The following is a 25,472-nucleotide window of genomic DNA, read 5'->3' as shown; positions in this document are numbered from 1 at the left end:
TGCCAATAAGAGGGAGGTAGGATGTGACCTCTCATGCAGACATATTTTTTTTTTTTTTTGTCACCAGATGGATACTCTACCAATAATTTCAGTGTGGGGATGCACTGACATCTAGTGGACAAACAGGTGGTTGACATTTTGGCCATAAATGGTACTGTAGGAATTAGTAAACTACATAGTAATGGTATTTGAGAAAATTTAGTTCAAATAAAATTTAAAGTAGGAATATAGATTTTCCTTTTTACCATGGTTGAAGCCAGTTAATCAAATTTGTATGTAAATTAATATTACATTTTGAAGACTTTTTCCTATTAACAATACCACCCCTCTGTCTTGTGAAATACTGGTGCATGGTTGGATGTCTACCAGAATTAACAAGTTTACACGTAGGTAAAGACAGGTAACAGAACACCAGAGATACCCAAAAGAAGGCATGAAGTGCTGTCCCTTTTGTTTTTGGAAAAGAAATATTTTATCTAATCATCAAACACAAGTGAGTTAGTAGCTTCCAGCCACCTTCCAGTAAGGAATTTGATAATTTTAGAAGTTTGGTCAAAAAACTGCAAAGCTGAATACAATTATGCCAGATGCTACTCTGGTAGGGGGAAGAGGACATTTCAAGTACAAAGAAAAGGCCTATGTGTCCAGTTTTCCTTGAATCACTGATCAAGAGAGTCTGTGAAATAAATCTTATTTATCTAGTTCACTGAATGATACATTGTGGGAAGTAATTAGTGTTAAGATGTGAGGAGAAAAATAGACAACATCTGTCTCTTTGACTCTTGGATTGTGAAACAACTGAGAAATGGACTCATGGCGTAAATCAAACAAAGATTTAAGAACATAAATCCTTCTCTGGGTAAAGCAGATCGAAGAATGCTGCTCAAACTGTGCCCAACATAGATTCTTCTAATATTGCCATTTCCACCTGTATTAAATTTATACTGATATAATTACAGTGCTTCTGTCTACTTCCCGTCTGGTTTCTACTTTTTCCAAAACTGTATGGGTTACTCACAATTCCCTGTATCTGTTCTTCCTTAATATACAATGATAAGACAAGCATTATCCAAAATTTGGAAATAAGGTAAAGAGTACGACTTTTCAATGGAATGTCTTTTCAATGTCATACTATAATTTTGTTTATTAGGCCTACACAAGGGACTTTTTAATTTCCTAAGAGAATATACCTGTATTTGACTTACAACTTATTATTTGAATAGAGCTCAACTACTGTGAAGCTACATGTTAATTTGTAGAGTTCTTTACTGAGAGGCTGAATATACAAATGGGCAGTAGCCAGACCATGTATAAAAATAGAACTCTGACCCACAACTTACAGGAACCAGCCCAGGAAACCAATCCATCATCTCTAGTAACCAGCCCTGGAAGCCATATAACTGTAGGTTGGACCTGTAAGAAGTAAGACCTCTATCTCTAGTACTAATCCAGGAAGCCAAACAATAATCTCTGTAACAATCAGTCCAAAATGGCTAAGACTGGATCAATAATTGACAGCTTTCTAATTTTTATCCCTGCTTCCAACTTAAGAACAACCAGAGAAAGCCAAAAATAAACCCAACCAATCACACAGGATGCCCTGCTTCTATTTAGCCCACCTGTGGCTTCCCCATGCCAACAGCCTCTGTCAGGGCACACCCAAAGCTTCCCCTTTTTTCCACTATAAAGCTTTTCTCCTCCTCTTCTGCCTGCCATTGAGTCTCTTCCAAAATGCAAGTGATAATGGCTAACTCCCTTGCTATATAGCAAGATCTGAACAATAACCTTTGCTTGTTTGGTTGATCTTCATTCATTTCCACAGTCCAGTATAAAACAAAACCTCAAAGGTTAATGTTTCTTTTCCCTGTAGAGCATTAACCAGTTTTGTATGTAGCCTAGCAACCTTCTTTTAACAATCTTTTTCTTAATGTACAGAAATAACTGTACCTTATATGTTCTTGGAACCAGTTTTACTATCTTATTTGTTCCCTCATTAATGAATTGACTAAATTGTTGACAACTGTTCATTCTATATTTGTATGGGAATGATGTTTTTAAGTTTTTGAAAATTACACAATGACCAAAGAAACAGAATGCCTATAAACATCTAAGGAGAAATTCAAATCTGTATTATATTAAAGCTGTATTAAAAGAGGAAGCAGCGTACTTACTAGGTCTACAGGATGTCTTCAATTTATTTTAATATTGTGAAATAGCTGTCCTACATATTTGTTGAAGAGATTTGCCAAAGTTATTCAGCTCATGGACTACTTGGAATTACATAGCTGAGTGACTCAACTTGAAACTTATATTAGTCAGTTTTTGCTGTGTAACAACCCTCCAAATCCTACTTTCAGAAACATTTATTTTTCTCACTCAAAGGTGTGCAAGTCAGCTACAGTGGCTCTGCCTCAGATGTGAGTAGGTTCAGATCTGCTCCACCTTTGGACTGAAGGCTATTTGGGACAAATTCTTCCTATAGTGATGACAAAAGAGCAAAAGAACAAGCTCAACCACGCAAGCAACCTCATCTCATGTCATCCAAGTCACCTAGCGGAGCCCAAGTTAAGGGTGGGGCCAGGGCATATACTCCTCCCGCAGTGGGAAGCACTGTGAAGTCTCAGGTCAAAAAGATCGAGGATGTATTCACCCCTGACGGGGAGGCAATAATCTCATCTAATCTGCGGCAAAAGCAAAGCAAAACCGCAGTGGAAGGAAGAGCTCGGCTGACCAGTTTTCAGAAGGACTGGCATCCGGTCGCAGACCAGATGTGGAAGATGGCAAGTGAGCAACAGTACTCACTTCCCTGAGTGACACACCCTGAGCTGGTGGAATCAGTTCTTGGAGATCTTCGGAACGCTTCGGCAGAGTGAAAGTCACAATTCCAGAAGCGACCTGCAGGTAAGTATGAATCAAGCTTTTAAGCCTGTGTCAGCTCTGTGATATGATTCTCAGGAATGATCAGGCATTCACCCACTTGTGCTCCAGTTCCCAGAGGCATTGACTGAACTGGAAGTAAACCATGCCCTGCAAGCAGAGCCTGAGGCTTTGGGAATAGAGGACAAATATAGTCTGAATACACGAAATAAATATTATATACTAAATAAAATTTTGAAAATCTTATTGGGCAGCCAAATTCTGAGTAATGTTCATAAAACTGATGAAATTAAAGCTAAAGTCTAACATCATTGATATGCCTATTTGTATACATCCCAGGTTTGTCAAGAATTATTCTCTCTTAAAATATCAATAGCTCATTGATTGTGATAGATGGCTTATTAGGCATAAGTTTTATTTTTATACGAATAAATTTGATGAAATGTTGAAAATGCTCTTACATAAATGATAAAATCTGTATTTCAACTATCAAATAAGCTACGATCACTACCTTTTTCCCTTGTAGCTTACCCAAATGTCAGTGTCCAGTTATAGGGCCAACTGCTAAAAAATTTTAGATGCCTAAGAGAAAAATGCTTCACTTTGCCACCGAAGTTGCTTTTTTCACTCAATATTATTTTTGTTAGATCGTCTCTTATACATGTAGTTTTAGCTCACTCGTTTTCAGTGCTACATTGCATTTCACTGTCTGTGTATTCTGGCTTTTAAATTCATTCTTTTATTAATAGTTATTTAAAGTTATTACTTCAGTTTGCCATACCAAAATATTCTTTTTCCTTACCTTATCATTTATCCTTACACATATCCTCATGTCACTCCCTCAGGGACATGTATCATGGTTGGAGTTTAGCACCAAATAGTTGTACGTAATGTAAAGAAGGGCCTGCTGGGGTGATGTGCTGCCTCTCCAAGATTATTCAGGTAAGAGAAATATTTAAGATGCTCTAGACTGGACCAGCCTTGGTGGATTTTGACTAGCTTGTTCATGCATCTGTGGTCAGTTAATGGGAGGCTGACTGGTTCAGGATGGTCTCACATTTCTGGAGGTTAGGGTTGCTGTTGGCCTGTTGGCTGGGGCAAAGGGCAGCTGGGCACATGTCCCTTATCCTCCAACCAGCTCCAAAAGCAGGGTACCAAGATGGAACCAAAGCTCCCAAGGCCTTTTAAGTACAGGTATAGGCTATACATCACCTCTTCCACATTTTATTGGCCAGCCAGCTCCCATTCAAGGGCAATATTCCAGCTATCTATATTTCTATATAACAAACCACCTCAAAAGTTACTAGTTTAAAACAACAATCATTTATTTTGCTCACCATTCTGTCATTTGGTCAAGGCCCAGTGGGGACAATTCATCTCTGCTCCACCAGATGTCAGCTGGACTAAGGCTGGAGGAACCACTTCCAAGATGGCTCTGTCACATGGCTGGCAAACTCCCCTCCAGGTCAGACTCTCAGGGGGCAGGTTACGTTTCTTACATCATGGGAGATGGATCCTTAGAGACAGTAAATGGAAGCTGCTAGTTTCTTTTTTTTTTTTTTTTTTTGCCACACCCAAGGAGTATTTAATAAAGAAAAATATATAAAAAGGATTATATACCATGATGAGGTGTGATTTATATCACATTTAAGAAAACATTGGCTAACCCAAAATCATGAAGATTTACTCTTATGTTTTCATCTAAAAGTTTTATAGTTTTAGCTCTTACATTTAGGTTTCTATGATCATTTCGAGCTAATTTTTATGTGTGGTATCCTTATGCCACAAAATTTGTGTAATTTTGTAGCTTTAAAATCTGGAAGTATAAGTCTTCCAACTTTGGGTTTTGGGGTTTTTTTTTTCAAAATTGTTTTGGCAATTCTGAATCCTTGAATTTTCGTATAAATTTTAGGATCAGTTTGTTGAATTATGAAAAAAAGTCAGCTGGAATTTTGTTGACTCTGTAGATCTGGGGAGTACTGCCATCTTAACAATATTAAGTCTTCTGATCCATGAACACTGAATGTCTTTCTGTTTATTTAGATATTCTTTAAACTCTTTCTAGAAGGCTTTATGGTTTTCAGTGTACAAAGCTTCCACTTCTTCTATTTAAGTATTTTATTCTTTTTGATGCTATTGTAAATGGAATTGTTTTATTAATTTTGTTTCAATTGTTCAGTTCTTATTTTCAAATCTGGATACTTTGTATTTCTTTTCTTGTCTAATTTCCTTGGCTCCAGCAAAATGCTGAACAGAAGTGGTGAGGGCAGACATCTTTGTGGAAGCTGCTAGTTTCTTAAGGCTTAGCCCAGAAACTGATATAGCATCACTTCTGCCATATCCCTTTTGTCAAACCCTTACCACCCAGATTCAAGGAAAAGGGAGAATAGTGGGGCTATATATTAAAACTGCCATAAGTGGGCTCTAGATTCCAACCTTGATGGGAGAAGTGATGTCACCTTGTAAAGGGCATGAACACTGGAAGAGGGAAAAAGTTGCAGCCATTTGCACAATCAGTGTGAGCAGGAAGAGGGAGAGATTTCTGGTTCAAAATTTCTTCTCCTTTTGACAAAGCTACCACTTACTTGTCCTAGCCTTATGTTAACTATAACTTATCAAAAGGTAAATTTAGAAATGCTACTTTTATTATTTAAATGGCTTAAAGGATTTTATACAGAAAGGCTTTGTAAGTGCCTCCCTTTTATTTCGAAATAAATGTTAGTACTTTAGCTCCCCTTGAAAGATGTGAAACCATGTTTTGTTGATGGGATAACTATTATGCAACAAGAGTGAGGGTAGGACCCGGAGAGAAGATGGCAGAAGAGTAAGACGCAGAGATAACCTTCCTTCCCACAGATACAGTAGAAATACATCTACACGTGGAACTGCTCCTACAGAACACCCACTGAACGCTGGCAGAAAACGTCAGACCTCCCAAAAGGCAAGAAACTCCCCACGTACCTGGGTAGGGCAAAAGAAAAAAGAAATAACAGAGACAAAAGAATAGGGACGGGACCTGCACCAGTGGGAGGGAGCTGTGAAGGAGGAAAGGTTTCCACACACTACGAAGCCCCTTCGCGGGCGGAGACTGCGGGTAGCAGAGGGGGGAAGCTTCGGAGCCACGGAGGAGAGCGCAGCCACAGGGGTGCGGAGGGCAAAGCGGAGAGACTCCTGCACGGAGGATCGGCGCCGAGCAGCACTCACCAGCCCCAGACGCTTGTCTGCTCACCCACTGGGGCGGGCGGGGCTGGGAGCTGAGGCTCCGGCTTCGGTCGGATCGCAGGGAGAGGACTGGGGTTGGCGGCGTGAACACAGCCTGAAGGGATTAGTGCACCACAGCTAGCCGGGAGGGAGTCCGGGAAAAAGTCTGCAGCTACCGAAGAGGCAAGAGAGTTTTTCTTCCCTCTTTGTTTCCTGGTGCGCGAGGAGAGGGGATTCAGAGTGCCGCCTAAACGAGCTCCAGAGACGGGCGCGAGCCGCGGCTATCAGCGCGGGCCCCAGAGACGGGCGTGAGACACAAAGGCTGCTGCTGCCGCCACCAAAAAGCCTGTGTGCGAGCACAGGTCACTCTCCACACCGCCCCTCCCGGGAGCCGGTGCAGCCCGCCACTGCCAGGGTCCCGTGATCCGGGGACAACTTTCCCGGGAGAACACACGGCACGCCTCAGGCTGGTGCAACGTCACGCAGGCCTCTGCCGCTGCAGGCTCAGCCCACCTCCTCTGTACCCCTCCCACCCCCCGGCCTGAGTGAGCCAGAGTACCCGAAGCAGCTGCTCCTTTAACCCCCTTCTGTCTGGGCGGGGAACAGACGCCCTCAGGCGACATACACGCAGAGGCGGGTCCAAATCCAAAGCTGAACCCCGGGAGCTGCGCAAACAAAGAAGAGAAAGGGAAATCTCTCCCAGCAGCCTCAGAAGCAGCGGATTAAAACTCCACAAACAACTTGATGTGCCTGCATCTGTTGAATACCTGAATAGACAATGAATCATCCCAAATTCAGGAGGTGGACTTTGGGAGCAGGATATATTAATTTTCCCCTTTTCCTTTTTTTCTGAGTGTATACGTATATGCTTCTGGGTGAGATTTTGTCTGTATAGCTTTGCTTTATAATAGCTTTATTTTACTTCACTATATTATATCCTCTTTCTTTCTTTCTTTCTTTCTTTCTTTCTTTCTTTCTTTCTTTCTTTCTTTCTTTCTTTTTTTTCTCCCTTTTACTCTGAGCCATGTGGATGAAAGGCTCTTGGTGCTCCAGCCAGGCATCAGGGCTGTGCCTCTGAGGTGGGAGAGCCAACTTTAGGACACTGGTCCACAAGTGACCTCCCAGCTCCACGTAACACCAAACGGCGAAAATCTCTCAGAGATCTCCATCTCAGCATCAAGACCCAGCCTCACTCAATGACCAGCAAGCTACAGTGCTGGACAGCCTATGCCAAACAACTAGCAAGACAGGAACACAGCCCCATCCATTAGCAGAGAGGCTGCCTAAAATCATAATAAGGCCACAGACACCCCAAAATACACCACCAGACGTGGACGTGCCCACCAGAAAGACAAGATCCAGCCTCATCCACCAGAACTCAGGCACTAGTTCCCTCCACCAGGAAGCCTACACAACCCACAGAACCAACCTTAGCCACTGGGGACACATACCAAAAACAACGGGAACTACGAACCTGCAGCCTGTGAAAAGGAGACCCCAAACACAGTAAGATAAGCAAAATGAGACGACAGAAAAACACACAGCAGATGAAGGAGCAGGGTCAAAACACACCAGACCTAAAAAATGAAGAGGAAATGGGTAGTCTACCTGAAAAAGAATTCAGAATAATGATAGTAAGGACGACCCAAATCTTGGAAATAGAATAGACAAAATGCAAGAAACATTTAATAAGGACGTAGAAGAACTAAAGAGGAACCAAGCAATGATGAAAAACACAATAAATGAAATTAAAAATACTCTAGATGGGATCAATAGCAGAATAACTGAGGCAGAAGAACAGATAAGTGACCTGGAAGATAAAATAGTGGAAATAACTACTGCAGAGCAGGATAAAGAAAAAAGAATGAAAAGAACTGAGGACAGTCTCAGAGACCTCTGGGACAACATTAAACGCACCAACATTCGAATTATAGGGGTCCCAGAAGAAGAAGAGAAAAAGAAAGGGACTGAGAAAATATTTGAAGAGATTATAGTTGAAAACTTCCCTAATATGGGAAAGGAAATAGTTAATCAAGTCCTGGAAGCACAGAGAGTCCCATACAGGATAAATCCAAGGAGAAACACGCCAAGACACATATAAATCAAACTGTCAAAAATTAAATATAAAGAAAACATATTAAAAGCAGCAAGGGAAAAACAACAAATAACACACAAGGGAATCCCCATAAGGTTAACAGCTGATCTTTCAGCAGAAACTCTGCAAGCCAGAAGGGAGTGGCAGGATATACTTAAAGTGATGAAGGAGAAAAACCTACAACCAAGATTACTCTACCCAGCAAGGATCTCATTCAGATTCGATGGAGAAATTAAAAACTTTACAGACAAGCAAAAGCTAAGAGAGTTCAGCACCACCCAACCAGCTTTACAACAAATGCTAAAGGAACTTCTCTAGGCAAGAAACACAAGAGAAGGAAAACACCTACAATAACAAACCCAAAACATTTAAGAAAATGGGAACAGGAACGTACATATCGATAATTACCTTGAATGTAAACGGATTAAATGCTCCCACCAAAAGACACAGGCTGGCTGAATGGATACAAAAACGAGACCCATATATATGCTGTCTACAAGAGACCCACTTCAGACCTAGGGACACATACAGACTGAAAGTGAGGGGATGGAAAAAGATATTCCATGCAAATGGAAATCAAAAGAAAGCTGGAGTAGCAATTCTCATATCAGACAAAATAGACTTTAAAATAAAGACTATTACAAGAGACAAAGAAGGACACTATATAATGATCAAGGGAACGATCCAAGAGGAAGGTATAACAATTGTAAATATTTATGCACCCAACATAGGAGCACCTCAATACATAAGGCAAATACTAACAGCCATAAAAGGGGAAATCGACAGCAACACAATCATAGTAGGGGACTTTAACACCCCACTTTCACCAATGGACAGATCATCCAAAATGAAAATAAATAAGGAAACACAAGCTTTAAATGATACATTAAACAAGATGGACTTAATTGATATTTATAGGACATTCCACCCAAAAACAACAGAATACACATTTTTCTCAAGTGCTCATGGAACATTCTCCAGGATAGATCATATCTTGGGTCACAAATCAAGCCTTGGTAAATTTAAGAAAACTGAAATCGTATCAAGTATCTTTTCTGACCACAACGCTATGAGACTAGATATCAATTACAGGAAAAGATCTGTAAAAAATACAAGCACATGGAGGCTACACAATACACTACTTAATAACGAAGTGATCACTGAAGAAATCAAAGGGGAAATCAAAAAATACCTAGAAACAAATGACAATGGAGACACGACGACCCAAAACCTATGGGACGCAGCAAAAGCAGTGCTAAGAGGGAAGTTTATAGCAATACAAGCCTACCTCAAGAAACAGGAAACATCTCGAATAAACAACCTAACCTTGCACCTGAAGCAATTAGAGAAAGAAGAACAAAAAACCCCCAAAGCCAGCAGAAGGAAAGAAATTATAAAGATCAGGTCAGAAATAAATGAAAAAGAAATGAAGGAAACAATAGCAAAAATCAATGAAACTAAAAGCTGCTTCTTTAAGAAGATAAACAAAATTGATAAACCATTAGCCAGACTCATCAAGAGAAAAAGGGAGAAGACTCAAATCAATAGAATTAGAAATGAAAAAGGAGAAGTAACCACTGACACGGCAGAAATACAAAAGATCATGAGAGATTACTACAAGCAACTCTATGCCAATAAAATGGACAACCTGGAAGAAATGGACAGATTCTTAGAAATGCACAACCTGCCGAGACTGAACCAGGAAGAAATAGAAAATATGAACAGACCAATCACAAGCACTGAAATTGAAACTGTGATTAAAAACCTTCCAACAAACAAAAGCCCAGGACCAGATGGCTTCACAGGTGAATTCTATCAAACATTTAGAGACGAGCTAACACCTATCCTTCTCAAACTCTTCCAAAATATTGCAGAGGGAGGAACACTCCCCAACTCATTCTACGAGGCCACCATCACCCTGATACCAAAACCAGACAAAGATGTCACAAAGAAAGAAAACTACAGGCCAATATCACTGATGAACATAGATGCAAAAATCCTCAACAAAATACTAGCAAACAGAATCCAACAGCACATTAAAAGGATCATACACCATGATCAAGCGGGGTTTATCCCAGGAACGCAAGGATTCTTCAATATACGCAAATCAATCAACGTGATACATCATATTAACAAACTGAAGGAGAAAAACCATATGATCATCTCAATAGATGCAGAGAAAGCTTTCGACAAAATTCAACACCCATTTATGATAAAAGCCCTGCAGAAAGTAGGCATAGAGGGAACTTTCCTCAACATAATAAAGGCCATATATGACAAACCCACAGCCAACATTGTCCTCAATGGTGAAAAACTGAAACCATTTCCACTAAGATCAGGAACAAGACAAGGTTGCCCACTCTCACCACTATTATTCAACATAGTTTTGGAAGTGTTAGCCACAGCAATCAGAGAAGAAAAAGAAATAAAAGGAATCCAAATCGGAAAAGAAGAAGTAAAGCTGTCACTGTTTGCAGATGACATGATACTATACATAGAGAATCCTAAAGATGCTACCAGAAAACTCCTAGAGCTAATCAATGAATTTGGTAAAGTAGCAGGATACAAAATTAATGCACAGAAATCTCTTGCATTTCTATACACTAATGACGAAAAATCTGAAAGTGAAATTAAGAAAACACTCCTGTTTACCACTGCAACAAAAAGAATAAAATATCTAGGAATAAACCTACCTAAGGAGACAAAAGACCTGTATGCAGAAAATTATAAGACACTGATGAAAGAAATTAAAGATGATACAAATAGATGGAGAGATATACCATGTTCCTGGATGGGAAGAATCAACATTGTGAAAATGACTCTACTACCCAAAGCAATCTACAGATTCAATGCAATCCCTATCAAACTACCACTGGCATTTTTCACAGAACTAGAACAAAAAATTTCACAATTTGTATGGAAACACAAAAGACCCCGAATAGCCAAAGCAATCTTGAGAACGAAAAATGGAGCTGGGGGAATCAGGCTCCCTGACTTCAGACTATATTACAAAGCTACAGTAATCAAGACAGTTTGGTACTGGCACAAAAACAGAAATATAGATCAATGGAACAGGATAGAAAGCCCAGAGATAAACCCACGCACATATGGTCACCTTATCTTTGATAAAGGAGGCAAGCATATACAGTGGAGAAAAGACAGCCTCTTCAATAAGTGGTGCTGGGAAAATTGGACAGGTACATGTAAAAGAATGAAATTAGAACACTCCCTGACACCATGCACAAAAATAAACTCAAAATGGATTAAAGACCTAAGTGTAAGGCCAGACACTATCAAACTCTTAGAGGAAAACATAGGCAGAACACTCTATGACATACATCACAGCAAGATTCTTTTTGACCCAGCTCCTAGAGAAATGGAAATAAGAACACAAATAAACAAATGGGACCTAATGAAACTTAAAAGCTTTTGCACAGCAAAGGAAACCATAAACAAGAGGAAAAGACAACCCTCAGAATGGGAGAAAATATTTGCAAATGAAGCAACTGACAAAGGATTAATCTCCAAGATTTACAAGCAGCTCATGCAGCTCAATAACAAAAAAACGAACAACCCAATCCAAAAATGGGCAGAAGACCTAAATAGACATTTCTCCAAAGAAGATATACAGATGGCCAACAGACACATGAAAGAATGCTCAACATCCTTAATCATTAGAGAAATGCAAATCAAAACTACAATGAGATATCATCTCACACCGGTCAGAATGGCCATCATCAAAAAATCTAGAAACAATAAATGCTGGAGAGGGTGTGGAGGAAAGGGAACACTCTTGCACTGTTGGTGGGAATGTAAATTGATACAGCCACTATGGAGAACAGTATGGAGGTTCCTTAAAAAACTACAAATAGAACTACCATACGACCCAGCAATCCCACTACTGGGCATATACCCTGAGAAAACCATAGTTCAAAAAGAGTCATGTACCAAAATGTTCATTGCAGCTCTATTTACAATAGCCAGGACATGGAAGCAACCTAAATGTCCATCGACAGATGAATGGATAAAGAAGATGTGGCACATATATACAATGGAATATTACTCAGCCATAAAAAGAAATGAAATGGAGGTATTTGTAATGAGGTGGATGGAGTTAGAGTCTGTCATACAGAGTGAAGTAAGTCAGAAAGAGAAAAACAAATACAGTATGCTAACACATATATATGGAATCTAAGGAAAAAAAAAAAAAAAAAGGCCATGAAGAACCTAGTGGCAAGACGGGAATAAAGACACAGACCTACTAGAGAATGGACTTGAGGATATGGGGAGGGGGAGGGGTGAGATGTGACAGGGTGAGAGAGTGTCATGGACATATATACACTACCAAATGTAAAATAGATAGCTAGTGGGAAGCAGCCGCATAGCACAGGGAGATCAGCTCGGTGCTTTGTGACCACCTAGAGGGTTGGGATGGGGAGGGTGGGAGGGAGGGAGATGCAAGAGGGAAGAGATATGGGAACATATGTATATGTATAACTGATTCACTTTGTTATAAAGCAGAAACTAGCACACCATTGTAAAGCAATTATACTTCAATAAAGATGTTTAAAAAAAAAAAAAGAGTGAGGGTAATCATCTTATTCCACTCGACAGGATGAACATAGCCATTTTTGCACAGAAAAGACGGTGAAATGCTCGATTACAGCTGTGTGGTCAATGTAAAATCTCTCATTTATATGAACTGCAGAGTCATTAATTAGACATGGAGCAGGAAATTTTGTAAGCTGTAGCCACCCTGAATTTTCTTTAGGCTGTCTTCTCTGTGTCTTATGGACCACAATGAAATGACCTAGGGGACAGCCAAACAGAATCATTCATTGACTCTCCCGAGTCTCATTTATTCTCTTCCTACATGACTCCGTGGGACACAGCCACTCCTTCAGGGAGGAAATTCTAAACTTCATGCATTAATTACATTCCCAAACACCTGATTTCCTTTCCTAGGCAGCAACCTGATTTCAGGAAAAAGATCTGACCTCCTGGAAGTCCTAAAAATAAAATATCTATAGCATCCACCTCGTATGGTTTGATTAAGCCTGTTCCAAAAGCTCCAAGCCAATCCCACCTCCTGGGGAGCACTGAGGTGGTGATAGCTCTATCCACTGAGCACAGATTGAGACAATTTGAGTCAGTCTTGTATTATGTGCTTTTCAACTGCTTTCAGTTAGGACTGTGTTTGGCAACAAGTAATGGGAAACTTTACGTATAGTAGCTTTTAAAAACTGAGTTGTTTCTGTTTCTTTTTTATTTTAGTATTTATTGAAGTATAATTGATTTACAGTGTTGTTAGTTTCAGATGTACAGCAAAGTGATTCAGTTATATATATATTCTTCTTCAGATTCTTTTCCATTATAGGTTATTATAAGATATTGAATACAGTTCCCTGTGCTATACAGTAGGTCCTTATTGTTTATATATTTTTACATGGTAGGTTTCAGGAATCATTTCTATAGTTTGTTTTTGTTTCTTTTAATGCACCAAGAAGCACAAGTCTCTGGCAGCCTTGTGATGCAGTCAGGTACTTATGCTGCTTTCTGTTTGGATTTTCTTATTTTGTGGTTTTCATCCTCATGTTTGTAACCAAGATGCTACCAATCAGCTCTTTAATTTCTGGATTGAAGTTACTATGATGATCTTCCTAGGGAAAGTGCGTTTAAGGTTGTAGACAACAGAGAAGAACCACAGCCAAGAAACCTAAAGAGCCCAGAGCCTTCATTAAGTCAATCCTGAAAACACTCTTAAAATATCCATATCTCTGGTTTTTAAAATTACCTTTTCATTAAACAGATTGGTCTTGACTTTCTTGTCTTTTTGGAACTGAAAGAACCTTAACTGATACAAACCACATTCTGAAGGTCTCCAAATCTGTCTTTTAAAAATATTTATTGAATGTATTTGCTTTTTGCATTCACATAACAAGAATTCACATGGCAAGAATCTGGAACATGAGGAATTCCTGAACTGAATTCGTGGAAAACTGGAAAAGTTGTATTCAGAGGGAATAGATAGCCTTGAATGCTTATAATAGAAATAGAGACTGAAATCTACTGAGCTAATCATCAGTGTAAGAACTTAGAAAGGAAATACAGAAAAACTCCAAATAAAGGGAGAGGAAGATGAAGAAGAGAGCTTAATTTATGAAACAAATCGAAGATAAAATATAGAGGATAGAGGATTAAAAAATCATAATGGAAATGTAAAAATTCTTATAGCTAAATTACAATGAAAATTCTATCAAAACTTGTAGGTTGAAACAAACTGTTGCTTGGAGGAAAACAGTTCTAAATGCTTGTATTGGAGGGGAAAGGCCAGAAGTTAATTTGCTAGATATCCAACTTAAGAATTTAGAAAAAACAACAAAATAAATCCAAAAAGTAAAAGGAAGAAGATAAAACAAGAGCAGATCAAAGAACAGGATCAAAAAGCCAAAAGCTGGTTCTTTGAACAGACTACAGCGATAGACATAGTAATATTCAGCAAGGGGAAAAGCAGGGGAGGGGACCAAAAGTAAATACAGTAATATTATGAATTAAAAGGTGGCCATATAGACAGATTCAGCAGATTAAAGCAAGAATAAAATAGCATTATTGACAATTTTTATGCTAATGATTTGACAACTGCTAAAATGGACAAGTTCCTAGAAAAATATAATTTAATAAGATTGATTCAAGAAGAAACAGAGCCTAAACAGTGCTAGAAACATTAAAAAAATAGAATCGGTAATTTAAAATCTTCCCAGAGGCAAGATTTTTTTTCAGGAGGATTCTATCAAATTTTCAAAGACTATATTATTCTAAAATGCACAAACTCTTCCAGAGAATAAAAGATAAAATATTACTCCCAGCGTATTCTAAGAAGGCAGAATAACTCTGATCCAAAACTAGAAAAGAACATGAAAATGACCAGCTTTTTTTAATGACAGAATATCTTTATGACCCAAAGGTAGGGAAGAATTTCTTAAACAAATGACAAAAATCACTGAACATAATAGAAAGAATTGATAAATTCTACATTAAAATTAATATATATTCATTGAGAAACACTATCCAGTACACAGACATCATAAAATAGGAAAACAATTTCAAAATAGACAAAAGATTAATATGTAGAATATAAAAAGAATTCTTTTGAATCAACTGGAAAAACAAACAAAAAAAATGGACAAAGACATGAACTGGTATTTTACATGGAAAATAATTACAAATAGAAAATAAACACAAGAAAAGACGATCAATTGCATTATCAGTTAAGGAAATGCAAATTAAGATCGTAAGAAGAGGGGCTTCCCTGGTGGCGCAGTGGTTGAGAGTCTGCCTGCCAATGCAGGGGACACGGGTTCGAGCCCTGGTCTGGGAGGATCCCACATGCCACAGAGCAACTGGGCCCGTGAGCCACAACCACTGAGCCTGCGCATCTGGAGCCTGTGCTCCGCAACAAGAGAGGCCACGATAGTGAGAGGCCCGCGCACCGCGATGAAGAGTGGCCCCCGCTCGCCGCAACTGGAGAAAGCCCTCTCACAGAAACGAAAAACCAACACACCCAAAAATAAACAAATAAATTACTTAATTAAAATACCGCTCCTCAGTGGGAGGGGTGGCGGCGAGGCAGGATGACACAACAAAACACAGATTTCAAAAAAAAACTGAAAAGCCGTTCGTTAAAAAAAAAAAAAAAAAGATCGTAATAAGATATTTTAAATAGATTACATTGGCAAAAATTAAGAAATTCGATAATTCTATGCCCCAAAGAATGTAAGTCAGTGAAAACTCTTATGCAATTCTGACTGGAAGGTAAATTGTTAGAACAACTGTAGCAAGCAATTTGGCTCTTTCTTATAAATTCGAGCATTCACATATCCTAAGACAGTTACCTTGACTGAGTATCACCTTAGAGAAACTCTTGCACACATGTACCATTACTAGAATGATCATAACAGGAGAGTCGCAAATAAGTGAATAGTTTAAAATGTCCATCAGTAGAAGATGGGCTAAATAAATTATGGAATATTCACACTAGTGAGTATTTTATAGCGTTACCAATTGAATGAACTACAGCTATAAATTGACAAGAGAAATGAATCTTAGAAAAAAGCAAGAACTGGAAGACTAAACACAGTATGATATCTTTACAGACGTCTAAAAGCAAGCAAAAACATACACAATGATGCCATTTAGATAAGCCCACAAACAAACAAGCAAGGTCACATCCAACTGTGATAACAGCATTTTATAAACAAAATTCATTAGCGATACTGGTTACCACTGGTATGGGCAATGTGGCAAAGTGAGGGGATATGGAAGGACATACAGGCAGAATCAATAGCGTTCATAATATTCTAATTTTTTTAAATAAATTTATTTATTTTTTTAATTTATTTTTGGCTGTGTTGGGTCTTTGTTGCTGCGCGCGGGCTTTTTCTCTAGTTGCGGCGAGCGAGGGCTACTCTTCGTTGCGGTGTGCAGGCTTCTCATTGCGGTGGCTTCTCTTGTTGCGGTGCATGGGCTCTAGGTGCGCAGGCTTCAGCAGTCGTGGCTCACGGGCTGTAGAGGGTTGGCTCAGTAGTTGTGGTGCACGGGCTTTAGTTGCTCTGTGGCATGTGGGATATTCCTGGACCAGGGCTCGAACCCGCGTCCCCTGCAGTGGCAGGCGGATTCTTAACCACTGCGCCACCAGGGAAGCCCCATAATATTCTAATTCTTCAGTTGGGTTGCGGGTACAATGCAGGTGCTTAATTCACTTTGCATTGTAACTTACATATGTAATATAAATTTATTATTTAATGTATATCAAATATTAGATAATACTTTTTATTCAAAATGAGAGATTAAAATTATCTGGAAGCTGCCTATTAAACCAGGAAGCTCTGCAGAAGTGCTGGCTCCAGGACCATGCAATCTCTCCTATAACCCACACCAGAAAAACGAATGCTTCATTCCATGCACCCTCCTCAGTTAAACCCACCCAGATGAGGCTGGAAAAGACATTTAGCAAGCTAATCCACAGCAACCACTATACATGCTATCATCACCATTTTTCAACAGAGTATTAGAGGTGTCATAAGATTGGGAAAGAAGAGAATAAGTAGTCATTACTTGGAAATCATATGATCAATTACATAGAAAAGAGAAGGAATGTGTCAACTTGACTGGGCCATGGATGCCCAGTTAAACATTATTTCTGGGTGTGTCTGTGAGAATATTTCTGGAAGAGATTAGCATGTGAGTTGGTGGACTAAAGCAGATCACCCTCCCCAGGGTGGGTGGGCATCACCCAACTCACTGAGGACCTGAATAGAACAAAAGGTGGAGGAAGGTTGAATTCTCTCTCTCTGCCTGACTGCTTGAGCTGCGACTTTGGTCTTTTCCTGCCTTTGGATGGGGACTGACACATGGACACTCCTGTTCCAAGGCTTTCAGACTTGGACTGGAACACACCACTGGCTTTCCTGTGCCTCCACCTTGCAGACAGCAGATGGTAGGACTTCTCAGCCTCCAAAATCATCTGAGCCAATTCCTTATAATAAATCTCATTTTATATATATACATAGATATGTGTATATATGTGTGTGTGTGTGTGTGTGTGTGTGTGTGTGTGTGTGTGTGTGTGTGTGTGTGTATATATCCCAATCTCCTATTGATTCTATTTCTCTAGAGAACACTAATACAATGAACAAATGATTCAAACAGCCAAATTGAAAGAGTTTTACAGCAAACACCCATATACCTGCCACCTAGATTCTACCATTAATATTTGACTAGACTTGCTTTATCCCATATCTATCCATCTGTCTCTACCCATCAACTCATCTTAGTTTTGGGATGCATTTCAATAATTCCCCACTTAATATGTTAATATGCATATCATTAACTAAAATTCAATATTTCTTTCCTTTTTTTTTCTTTTGTGGTAAAACACACATGAATGCCTTTTATGCATGAAATTAAATGCACAAATCTTAAATGCATGGGCATTGGGTTTGAAAAATGCATACACATTTGTAACCCAGACCGTTATCAAGATATGGAACACCATCCTTTTTAGTCAATACTGTTCTCATTGTTTCCCACCACAGAAAAATTTTGCCTGTTCTAGAACTTTATATAAACAGAACCATGCAATATATGTTCCTTTGGGTAAGGTTTCAGTCACTCAACATAATGTTCTTAGAATCATCGATGTTATTGCCTGATCAGTAGTCTGCTCCTTTTTATTGCTGAGTTAACATTCCGTTGTGTGGCTATACCACAGTTTGCTTATCCATTCTCATAGTGATGGGGGCTATTTCCAGTTTAGAGCTACTATGATTAAAATTGAACATTCTTATATAAGTCTTGTGTGAGCATATGTTTTACTCCTCTTGGATAAAATATCTATACAAGTCCTTTGTCGGATATCTTTTCTGTGAATATTTTCTCCCAGTCCTGGCTCATCTAAATTTTCTTACTGGTGCCTTTGATGACCAGAAGTTTTTTTTAATTTTATTTTGATATTAGCCTTTTACTTGAGTTTTATGATCCATTTTGAATTAATCTTTGTACTCAGTAGTATTTTTCAGGGAGCTTGACAAATTGAATTTTAAATTTTTATGAAAGAAATTTCTACAAAAAGCTGAAACAATTTTTACAAGTAAGTGCAAAGATGGCTGATTTACCCTACCAGCAAGCAAGATATAGTACAAAAACATATTCTTAATCAAGATGTGTTACTAGCTCAACAGGAGAAAAACAGACCAATGAAATGTAACAGCAAGTGCAGAAATAGGACCAAAGATGTATTTGATTAGATTATTTAGTAAATGTAATTAAGAAAGTTGGCTTACTAGCTGGAGAAAAATGAAGCTGAAACCCGTATCACAACACATACAAAGCGCCAAGTATGTTAGAGACCTAAATTGAAAAGGTAAAACCATACAGGTAAGATTAGAATATACATGAAAATACCTCTGAGACTTTGGGGTGGGAAAGGATTTTTACATAAGATCCAGAAAGTATGAACTGTAGGGGAATACTGATTGACTTGGTCACATCAAAATTAGAGAATTTTCTCTAACAAAGGACACAAAATTGTCAGCTGGCAGATGGAGAGAAGATATTTGAGTCATCCATAACTCGTAGGAGATTAATATCTAGAACTACTAAGGAATTTTCGAAAATCAGCAAAAGAAAGAAAAGAAAAATGGGCTAAGGGTATGTGTCTTAGTTCTGGCTGCTATAGCAAAGCACCATAGACTGGGTGGCTTATAAACAACAGAAACTTCTTTCTCTCAGTTCTGGAGGCTAGAAGTCCGAGATTAGGGAGCCAGCACTGCTGGGGGCTGGTAAGAGCCCTCCTCTGGGTTGCAGACCTCTCACTGTGTCCTCACATAGTGTAAAGAGAGCTAGCTAGGGGCTTCCCTGGTGGCGCAGTGGTTGAGAATCTGCCTTCCAATGCAGGGGACACGGGTTCGAGCCCTGGTCTGGGAGGATCCCACATGCCACAGAGCAACTGGGCCCGTGAGCCACAATTACTGAGCCTGTGCGTCTGGAGCCTGTGCTCCGCAACAAGAGAGGCCACGATAGTGAGAGACCCGCGCACCGCAATGAAGAGTGGCCCCCGCTTGCTGCAACTAGAGGAAGCCCTCGCACAGAAACGAAGACCCAACGCAGCCAAAAAAAAAAAAAAAAAAAAAAAAAAAAGGATAAATAAATAAATAATAATTAAAAGGTGCTAATAATTAAAAAAAAAAAAAAGAGAGCGAGCTAGCTCTCTGGCCTCTTCTTATAAAGCCACTAATCCCATTCGTGAGAGCTACACATACACCCTCATGACCTACTTATCCCCCACAAGGCCCCACCTCTAAATACCATGAATTTGGGGGGTCATAAACATTCACTCCACAACAGTATGATTAGGAAATTCAAAAACTGGGAACACAAATGGAGTCATATAAAGAGATACTCAATCTCACTATTAATCAGAGAAATGCTAAAATAATAATTCAACTTTATGCCAATAATATTGATAATAATAGAAAGCTGGATAATATCAAACATTGAGATTATGAGAAAAGGGAACCCTCATGGACAGTTGATGGGATATTAACTAGTTCAGACAATACGAGGAACAATATGGCATTATTCATTTCTGGTATATACTCAAGAACCTCTCAAACAGGTCCATAAGGAGGCATGTAACCTCTCAAGCCACAACCTCTCAAACAGGTCCTCATTTCAGCATTGTTTGTGAAAGCAAGATTCATCTCTAGAGGAAGGGATAAGTAAAATGTGACAAGTGTATGTGATGGAATGCTGTGGAAACTGTAATAGTCAGGAGCAATAAACCAGACTCACGAAGTACACATAAATAGTTCTTAAGAACATAACATTGAGTGGCAGAAAAAAAGAAAGAGTATTTGATTTATATCTCAGTTATACTTATGTAAATTTAAATAAATATACACACCACGATACATTTTCAAAGCTACACCAATATCTAAATAAACCTATTGAAGAAGGGTAGGAAGTTCACTTCTTAAATAGACCAGAGTGAATGTCTAAGAGGTGAAATGGCATTGCAAGTGGGGATGGAAGAGAATAAAAGAGGATCTGTGCACAGACTAAAGTGGGTAGCATGCCATCAACTGAAGTGTATAATCAAACTCTTCTCTGTGCAGTTGAGTCTCACACACACGTACACACACACGTACACACATATGTACACATACACGGTCATTCATTGGGGCAGTTTTAAAACTACCTATAAATCTATTGAACCCTCTGATCTCGCCGCCTTCATTTTATCATCTGATAATAACTGACTTGTTATCAGGGACCAAGTTAGATTGACAGGACTTACACCAGTAATTGTCAAATTCTCCTCCAAATTCCCACAAACTGAACGTTTCTTGGTTATCTTCTAGTATTGTTTCCGATTTTTTCTACCAACACTTAGGTATGTAATTCCTAGTATCTCCCTTTCGAAAATCAAGTCATATTTTTCCCAGCTTTACCCTTCTTGTGTCTCTCCCATTCTCCAAAAATTTTCAAAAATGGGACAATAGTAATAATCTTACAATAATAAACAAGTTCCTTCAGGACTCTGGAATGTAACCCATCTGAGCTTGTTTGGGTAAATGCATTTAAAGCAGCTCTATGATTTCTTTGCTAATTCATTAATATTTGCTGCATCTTCATACAGGCATTGATTATTCACTAAAGGCCACAGCCTTTGTAAAGGGCTTCCATGATTTAGAACAATACATAAAAATATAAACATAACATGGAGACAGAATTAGCAGTGGAACAGAAACTACTGATTCAATATTCAACTGACTATATTTAAAAGGGATTTACATGGTGATGTAGTGAGTAAGAATCAGAGATGTGAATTCTAGTTTCCGATTGTCCATTAATGACCTTTATCTGTAAAATGGCGCACTATCTGTCAGGATCAAATGAGATAATGGATGTGAAATATCCCTGTTAACTGCAAAATATTAAAAAAATGAACATTTTATTTTTTATTTCTAAAATTGTATCCAAAGAAATGGAAGGGTGTATTAATTAAGATGTTTTTAGTTACCCAGCAGTAAGAGGAATGTATTAGCTCAATGTCTGGAGAAGCACAGCAGAAGGTGGATGCTCGGCTGGACCAGGCAGCAGCGCCCACCTCCCCTCCCTCAGTTTTCAGCCCCAGGTCCTCCGCCAGTTCCCACCTTCATGGTCACATGACTGCTGACAGCATCCAGGGCCATCTGTGTCCTAGTACATACCTGAAAGAAACTAGGGCTGCAAACTTAAGAGTTTTAAATGACACCCCTGAAATTGTGTCTTCCACTCTGAGTAGCCTGACTTGGGATGTGTGTCCACCCTCTAACCAACCCTGAGGCCGGGAGCCTGGGACACGCTGATAGGCTGGGGCCAAGCAGAAACCATGGCCAAAGAGGCCACCCTGCACAACTCCAGGGGTCAGGATTCGTTTATCTCTGAGAAGTGGGTACTGGAGAGTCAGTCAACACAAGAAGACGACTGTGGACCCCTGGGAGAAAAGGTAATGCTTGAACTGAAAGTCCTTTGAGAGCTGGGAATAGGACAGCCAGCCTCACCAACCACAGGCCACATCATCAGGAAAGTCCTAGATTTCACCCCGTGGTCATTTCCCTCATCCCTAAACACTCTCCTCCCCAAATTCTTCTCTGGACCCCTCCCCACCTCAGCTCCTAAACCCACAGACTGAGGAAGTCATGTACAGCCATGACTGTCATTTCCCGAGCCCCTCTCCCCGTCAGCTTACTGACAGCCCGCCCCCAGCATTCCAGGCACACTTTTCTGGCAAACGTCAAGTAGCTTTCCATCCAAATCTCACGTGACCATTCAGAGTCATGGGATTTTACTGAATGCTCCCTTCTTCTCTCCTTTTTTTGGAGTCTGTGACCCAAATCATAATTTTCCTCCCTTCCTCTGGCTTACTTTAGTTTCTTTTACTGATTCCTCTGCTTTGCGAAAGAAATGCTGAAGTGTTTCTGGCCTCTCTTCATGGTCCTATTCTTCTGTTATTCCAGGTTCTAGAGGACTTTGAGTATGTACTACCTCTGCATTGATGGCTCATATGGGCAAATACACCCAACCCCCCTGAGATATCTGTCTCCCCCAGGCATCCTAAGTCAACCATAGGTCCCTCAAACTCAAGCACTCAAAACAGTTTATTGTTATTATCATCCTATCTATCTTGGAATAAAAACAAACAGGAGCCTGCTGCTATCTGGTAAATGGAACTCAATGGTACTGAACCATACAGCCACCTGAGACAGAAGACTCAGTGTTACCTCCACTGCTCTCTCCTTCACCTTCCACATCAATCAGGGATGTAGCTCTCCCCTTAACCTCTTTGCCCCATCCCTGGTGTGTCCCCTGATGTGTGCCCAAAGTATTATCTTAGGTTAATTCTCTTTTCCCCCCAAGGGGTCTCTCTGCTTCCATTTTGTGCATTATCTGCACACCTAAGGCAAAGAAAATGAAAATATAAAAAATCGCATCATATCACCTCTAAAACCCTTCCATTGTTCCCGGTTGCAGAGCGGATAAACTAAACGCTGTCTACAGGGTATGCGGAGTGCTCTAGTGGACAGCATCTGCAACAACTTCATTTAAATCAGTGAATGAGATCACGTATCATAGTGGAATTGATCAAATCCAGCTCCTGCCTAAACCTGGTGTCTGTCTCCAGCACCAGGCCTCTTGGCAAGTTATATCATCATCTCCTTTATCGCTCACACAGCTTTAGGAAGCAGGTCCTTGTAGTATCCCCATCTCACAGGTAACGAAACAGAGGGACAGAGACGTTAAGAAACTTGCTGAAGATCACGTAAGTAGCAAAGCTGCAGAACAATAAATTAGGACAGCCTAACTCAAGAGTCTACTTTTCTAACCATCCTTCCAAGGCACTGTACTTCTCAATCTGGGCTCCATTAACCTACCCAGAGATAGGCCAAAATTTCTTGAAATTATTGTATGAACATATGTATTTTGCTAGGGAGAGTATCCATAGTTTTCCTAAAATTCTCAAAAGAATCCGTGGTACAAACAAAATGGATAAGAAGAAGAAAAAGTCTGCTATAGACAGTAATTTCCACGGGCTCTAAAGTAACTTTCAGAAATCTTTCTTGGGAGGCTTATAGGACTTTGGGTCGTTTTATGTTGCCATAATCTGCTCACTTAAAAACTCATCAGATGTACAAATTCTTCTTTATATTTATTAAATTTGTTCCAACTGGGTGTGAACATGGTATTGGCAAGGCAAGAGTGGCGGGCTCTCCACAGAGCTGGGAGTGACAAGCATCCCTCTAGCTGGAAGGTCAAGTGTGTAACTGAACATACAAGTGTGGGCCACAGCTCACCTTCTACCAAGCATGCAAATGGAAAGATCAAGCCTGATCATAGCAAAGTCCTATGAGTAATGCCATTGCTGAAGCCCAGTCGTTTGCAGGGAAGGCTGAGCCACGTTTGGATTCTCCCAGGTACGAGGGTTCTCAGTGGATGCAGTCATCTTCTCCAGGCCTGGATACGTGCAGAGTGCTCTGCTTGCCTGGATTAATGACTCTCTCCATAAAGCCAGTCTTGGTGATGACATGACAAAGATCCTCTGCCCCTGTGTGTTAGCAGTGCAGCAGGACCTTTAGCTGTTGGCAAGTATCCCAAGATTGCTCTGAGGCTGTAGAAGAATTCTAATGAAATGTAAAGCATTCATCAAAAAGGAACACAATAAATTTTTCAAAGCTCATGATCAGTACTTTCACTTAACAACCACTATCCCTCTTTAGGAAATACTATAGGCATTTCCCTGCAAGGAGGAAAAAAAACCCTTTGAATTATCTTCTTCATCTTTTCTGTATTTTCTAAGTTTTAGGTTATGGACATGTTCTATTGTTATAAGGAAAAATAATTTATAAACAATTTTGAAAATTTTCTTCTAAAATCGTGTACACTTGTTGTTCTCAGAAGTAGTTCATTAACAGAATCAACAGGGAAGATGCATTAAAATGCAGACCTACTGACTCAGACTCCCTAGTGCTGGGGTCTAGAACCTGGGCAAGTGGTGTCCCAAAGCTCAGAGGTTCAGAAGTCCAGGCCTCTTGCCTACAGTGATCACAGTTGAATGTCCACCCAATACATTTCCCATCCTTCCCTTCTTAATAGCACCAGATTTTATTTGGGTAGCACCTCTCTCCCTGCATCCCATATTTTTTTCAGAATAAGCTCATTCCTCCTCTCACTCCAATAGTGGTCCCTGGTTGGTTTAAACCAAGCCTGGGTTCAAGGGTGAGCATGTGACCTATGCAATCAGGGTTGATCCCAGGCCTTGATTAGAATGCTGGAACATAAACTCTCAACATCTCACCAGAACTGAACAGGAACCCCAGAATCTCAGTGCCTACGGCAGCTGCCTTTAAACCATGAGGGGAACCAGGCTTGGGCAGAAAATGACGCCATGGACGCCAGAGTGGGGAGATGGAAAGAAACTGAGACCTGGACACTTCTATCGAGCTGCTGGATCAAACAATCATGGAGACTTTATTGCCTCTGGAAGCTCAGGTACACAAAACAATAAATCCTTTCTTTGAAAAGGCTGAATGAAATTAGATTTTGTGTTCTTTGCAACATGGCGTCCTAACAAATCCTTACAGTCCTAGGTTTCGGCTGCAACACCATGTATCAGCTTATTTAGTTTAGTCCAGTACTTTTTTGGGACACCAGGATCAAGTTCTAGCTACCCTCGTGGCAATCAATTAACATTTACTAA

Source organism: Eschrichtius robustus, chromosome 12, assembly GCF_028021215.1.
Source record: "Eschrichtius robustus isolate mEscRob2 chromosome 12, mEscRob2.pri, whole genome shotgun sequence".
Taxonomy (NCBI): domain Eukaryota; kingdom Metazoa; phylum Chordata; class Mammalia; order Artiodactyla; family Eschrichtiidae; genus Eschrichtius; species Eschrichtius robustus.
This window is presented reverse-complemented; position numbering follows the sequence as displayed.